Genomic DNA, 6313 nt, shown 5'->3' with positions numbered 1-6313 from the left:
TCTTTTGATGTCATGAATCATCTCCCGAAGTTTGCGGACATCTTTCAGGTTCACCCTTACTGTTTGAAATAGAGGCTGGGTATTGACATATTAGCGTAAAAGACAGTAACTTCATTCACTTACGTCGTGGGTCCAGGTAAATGTCAACGTTGCATTTTCATTTAACATTGGGCGCATAAAGAGTGTAGAGCCCAAACGGCTCGTCCGATTTTAAATATTCCTTCACTTTAGATTGAAAACATCATATTGGAGATTTTGTTTTCTCTTACGTCTTGTTGTTACTCTAATAATAACAGTTACCATGTGTCAGGGGACTTTTGAGACACCCTGCATGTCTTATGGAATATATGTTTGATGTCACTATAACTGTAGTATGATTTAATTTGTTTAAATTTACAGTTTAATACAAGTATTAATAGATTCGGACTTACATGCGTCGGATTTTGTATGCAACTAATGAATTCTATTTAATAAAATTTACATTGTAATATTTCACACAAATTCTTTTATATCCATGCTTAACTTAGTGACTTGGCTTTGGACTGCAACTGATTATTGTAACCCATTATTGCTTGAGAAGAAAAAGTTGTACGAATCTTCAATTGGAGTAATCAAAGTTCTATTGGAAAGTTGGTGATTATAATCATTAGTTTCTAAATTTCAAGGTGCGTAAAGTATATATATCCTGTCTTTATTATTTATTCTTGTAATTACTATTACTATTATTGGGTGTAGAATCAATCAAGCACTTCATGATATTGTAGGGGGATCAAAATGGCTGCCGTATAAATAAGTATTTGAGTGTCAGGCTCTTATTTCTTTTCAATTTTATATTTAATCAATGTTTATTTTTCTCCCACATTATTCCACCAAATCGTATTCCAAGATCATCAATTTTCATTACTCATTTGTTACCGTCAGTCTACATAGCATACTCGTACGACGTAGGATATAAAACAAGAATTACTTTTTACTTTTTGTTTCCATGTGTTTTCTTCATAGCTGTGTAAAACAACGCTTGGAACATCATAAATTTGCATGCTACTTGCCTGCAGTGGCGGGTCTTGGCCGGGACCGGGGAGGTTTAGGACGTCATTTTTTTTTTTTGAGTGACAAAAATAATTTAAGCTATGATTTATATATTGTTGTAAGTTTATAGTAAAGATAATATGCCTATCATAGTCTGAGTTCTGACAGCCCCTCCCCCCAGTTTTTACTTTCTAGATCAGCCTCTGCTTGCCTGCTTTCGTCTACTCTTCCGACATCACGAAGTGAAGCAGGTCTACTTTGTAGTTGGCATAGTTTTGAAAGGAATGTTATTGATGTTGTGATGTTCAGTACCGTAGATAATTAAACAGTGCTAGTAAATAAATCAAGTAGCAATTGTATTGCTATTTAGGTTACATGCCCACTAGATTGACCATTTTTTTTTTACAAAGTATTGTTATTTCTACTCTATATGAAATATGATCTGAGATTGTGTTTTGGAAGACGTGGTAGCTCATTGATGAAGCGTTCACTTTTCCTGCGTGGAGTTCCTGGATCGATCCCAGCACGTGTCAAATGGGCTTTGTGTTGGGCAAACACTGCGTGTGATTTTCTCGGGGTTTTCCCGTATTCTATCACCTTTTCATTCTATTATTTCATTAATTCTAATCATTATCGTCTCATTTAGCATACCCGGCATAATTGTGGGACGTAAAAGTCAGATTTCATTTTATTTTATTTCATACAAACTTTGGTACAAGGTAACCCTATAGGTGAAGATACTTAGCACCACATACAAAAAAAGTATGTTCAACATACGAACATAATGTTTCTGTGCAATGTTTTCTCCCATGTATTTATACATTTCACTTCCTACACAAAACTGCATGCAGTCAACAAATATTGATGGTGGAATGACGGTACCGGTACCAGTACTTAGTATGAATTATCGATATTTGTAAAGAAAATTATTTATTTTCTAGTACCGACATAGTGACCACATTCTGATAATTTAGCATGTCCCACAAAAATGGCAACTCAAGAACAGACGAAATCTCCTTTAACTGATTTGCCTTGGCTGCTCTTCATTTTATCCAAGAATATCATCCCAACCGTAATCAGTGGAATATTTAGGGCTTTTGGGGGCTTTCAGGATGAAGCCCACCCAAATTGCAGGATTTCGTTTTCAAAAGTCTAATGTTAGTCATTTCTGTGCGTATACGCTTCAAGCCCTTCTAGTGATGTCTAAATAAACGAAGTCTTTCTGTGTGAATTCACTCTCAAAGTATTTTTCTGAATCCGCCACTGTTCGTAATTTATTTTCCAACACGAAATCCAATCCGCTATCTACCTAAATATGATTTTTTTTTTATTAGACGGTAGGAGATACCACTAGTAATAATTTCCTATCTAAGGGTCAGCTTTGACTGATGCAAAGTTACCTCGAATAGAGGCTGAAACAGTCTTCTCCCAGTTTTCTTTCTTCTGTGACTTTAAAACGTTTCACATTTCAGTTTCAACTATTGCTTGAAACTCCCATTATACACAGTAGTATTCTACGAAACCGACTTTGACGGAAATTCTTGTAGGTGATATCTTTCACATTTTGTCGGCCTTTACAATGACTGCTTTCCATATCCTACAACAAACCCTTCAGGTAATTACAACTAATGTTAACGGCAAACAAATTCAAGTTTTATCTTACGTTGGTAGTTGAAGCTTTCTCCTTACAGTTCCCCGACAGAGGACTGTGCAAAGTAACCCCGTCTTACGACACTTACAGAAGATTAGCAATTTTCACATTAATTTTAAAGATGACAACAGTTTAAGCGTAGAGCTGTGCGATATTCCTATCGAACGATTGATATTTTCAAATATCAAAATATAGAATTGAAATTTTTGATCGATATATCGATATTTTTAATCTTTTTCATATTTGTGTATTTTTCGATTTTTGATATAGCTTATATTTCGATATTGCTGTATTTTTCGATATTTACAACAAGTTTCGATAGTTTGTCGATATCGATTTTCTATATCTAAATTCGGATATCAAAAAGCCCTATCGAATCCCCTCTGAAATGAAGTTCTTGGCTACGGGACTAATTAGAAATCCGCACGAGACGAGACGAGACAAAATTTTTGTTACGAAATTCGACATAAGGCACAGCTCTTCCAATAGAAACAGATTGAGTTTTCGAGATGATATATAACTTTCGCGGCACCTTTTCGAGAGGAGATAGCCTCAAATCTTTCCTCCTGCGCATCCCTAGGCCAGATCGTGAGTTATCAAAAAAAAAAAAAAAAACATAATGAGAAATAACAACATGAAAATACAATATAGGTAGCTAAAAGTATTTTTGTTTTAATTCTTCAGTGCTTAAAGTAATGCATTATTATTAATCTCATTATTTTATAGTTTATTCTTATGCTTAAGATGATGTATAATTAAATTTGGAATTCAATTAGCTTATTGTGTTTCTCAAATTTAAAAACGTATGTACAAACATGTTTATTTTCATTGTTGAGTCTTAAAGTGGCGTATAGTTATTAAACATAGCATTTAATATTGTGTTCTTAACGTTTAAGCGATATACTGTTAATTTTTGAATTCAGTTACCATTTTCTTTCTGAAATTGCTTTAGAAAGTATCTGAAAACGTTTTTATTTTCTTTCCTGAGTGCTAAAAATGATGCACAGTTATTAAGCTTATTACTTTACACTCTATTCTCAACCTTAAACTGGCCAAAAGTGCGTTTTTGTGTAAATTATGTCAAGTTATTTCAGTGACGAACACTGGTTCAAAACCCTGAGGACAACTAGAACATTTTGATTTTGGGCTGACGACTACTGGTGCAATACAAGGGATTTAAAAATATTGTTTTTCCTTCAACGGCTACTGGAGTTTGAATTCTGACTACATGGTCATATACAGAATGTTTCAAAATAACACCGACAACGTTTGAGAGGTGATTCCTGACACCAAGAAAAGACGAAAACTATAGACTAACCTGGGTGCACAAATGCTTCCTTTCGGAGATATAGACTGCCGAAAACATGACAAAATGAACTTTAAAGGTTCATAGCTGCAAACCGTGGGACCTACCGTAGTCGGATCAAGACTTCTCTTAGGAACTAACATGTGCCCTATCCAAATATCCAAGTTTCAGAATCCAGCGCCACTTCCGCAAGTTTTTATACAGGTGATTGGTGGTACTTCAAATCATATGCCCGTAGCCAAACTTCTTCCATAAAAATTGTTGTGTGAGTGCCGAAGGATTGTGAAACATATATTTTTGGGTAGCACACATATTAGTTTCTAAGTAAAGTCTTCACCCGACTGCGGTGGGTCCCATAGTTTTGGAGCTACGGGCTTTAAAATTTCATTTTTCCATATTTTCGGTAACTTATAACTTCGAAAAGCATTTGTGAACCCAAATTGGTCTATACATTTTGTCTTATCTTGGTGTCAGCAATCAGCTCCCAAACGTTGTAGGTGTTGTTTTAAAACACCTTATATAGGAAGGATCAGTGTGTCTTTCTAACTATGGTACACCTTCGACAGATTCACGATGCTCACAGAAGAGAAAAGAGTAAGTTTTAAACCTTGAAGTGACGACCATTGATGTTTTTACTCTACTATGCGAAAGTAAGTAGGTACCCGAATAGGATTCAGGGGCACCATGCGGTACCTAATTTCTGCATTTTAGATAAATGGAAATGCATCTCTAAAATTTAAAAAAACTGATATTTGTTTACCAAAAACTGCAACTCGGTAAGCCTTATAAATACCGAGGTATTGGAAAATGCAAGTATACAAGCCCAGAGAGACACCATAGGTATGTGGGGCTTGTATACTTGACTGTATAATTTGGAAAATGAATTAAAATATGACTAACAGCTATTAAGATATTGTCAAATAAAGGGAGTTATGGAATTTTCGTGTTAGATTGTAAAATTTCCGAAATCGGTCATGAAAAGTTAATAAACACCAGTAGCCATTTCATTCTAAACTAATTTGATATGTCCATGGGGTGTTAGAATATCTTGGAGTCTACCAAGATTAAATATTAAATTTTTTTGAAAATATAACTTGACATTTGCAAAGAGTATTAGAAATATTTGACCTGGCGTCCACTAAGATGATTGTCCAAGGAATGGAACAGGTGATAATCGGACGGTGCAATGTCCGGGAGTATGGCGGATGCAGTAGTGGTTTCCATCCAAGGCGTAGTATGCTGTCTCGGGTCATCCTAGCCATGAGGGGCTTTACGTTCTCCTATAATAGGAGGACCCTTTTGCGATTTAGAAGTGGTGGTTCCAGGGTGTTGAGTTTTTCTTGAACACGACTTAACTGCTGACAGTACACAGTTGTATTGATGCTCTGACCAGCTGGTAAGTAGTTCCCATTACACGATGCGTGAGCAGTCCACCAAACATACAGGAGGACCTTCTCTTGGTGCAGTGCTGGTTTCAGCTGTTTTGGAACGGGTTCATGGGATGTTAACCAATGATAACAGCGCCGTGAACCTCTGTACAGGACCCATCTCTCATCACATGCCAACACTCTATCTAGAAATTTCTCCTTTCTCAGATAAGACAGCAAAGAAACACATTTGTCTGCTCGCGTTGCCTTCTGGCCCTGAGTCAAATTATGTGGGATCCAACGACCCAACTTGTAGTGCTTCCCAAACTGATGGAGGTGCTGCCGAATGTTTTCTCCACCCACAATGAATTCTAGTACCAGTTCCTCACATGTTTGGCCACTGTTCGCCTCAATTGCTGCCTGAATATCTTTAATTTGTACATGTGTTGGTCTTCTTGCACGTGGTGCATCTTCGAGTTTCCGTCACCGTCCTTAAACTAGTTAAACCACCACTGTACTGTCCGTGTAGTCTCGATACCCTTACAAAAGGCCTGGAACATCTTTCGCCCCACTGCAGCGGCGTTTGACCCTAATTGGAATTCGTACAGCATACACTTCCTTTTGACTTTCTGTAGAGGTCCCATGTTTCTTCTGACCTGACGAAAGTTCACGGTGTAACTGAATAACCACAACCAGATAGTATGTTGGATATACCCACAAAAATCAAAAGTGACATAACTTTGTTGGTAAATTTTAAATTAAAATGATGGTGAAAGAATTGCATTGAAAACCATATTATTATTTTGTGTAACTACTTCAAAATTAATATTATAATCTCGTCAAAATTTAGTGCAAATCTAGTTATAGCAAATGAAGCAAATGAAGTCCCATCCATGTTTCTATGATCAGTAGATCTATGTAGGGTTATTATTGAATATCAATATTGTTTTTCCTTTCTTG

Source organism: Thermobia domestica, chromosome 1, assembly GCF_964235325.1.
Source record: "Thermobia domestica chromosome 1, izTheDome1.hap1.1, whole genome shotgun sequence".
In the NCBI taxonomy this organism is placed as follows: Eukaryota; Metazoa; Arthropoda; class Insecta; order Zygentoma; family Lepismatidae; genus Thermobia; species Thermobia domestica.
Note: the sequence above shows the minus strand (reverse complement) of the source record.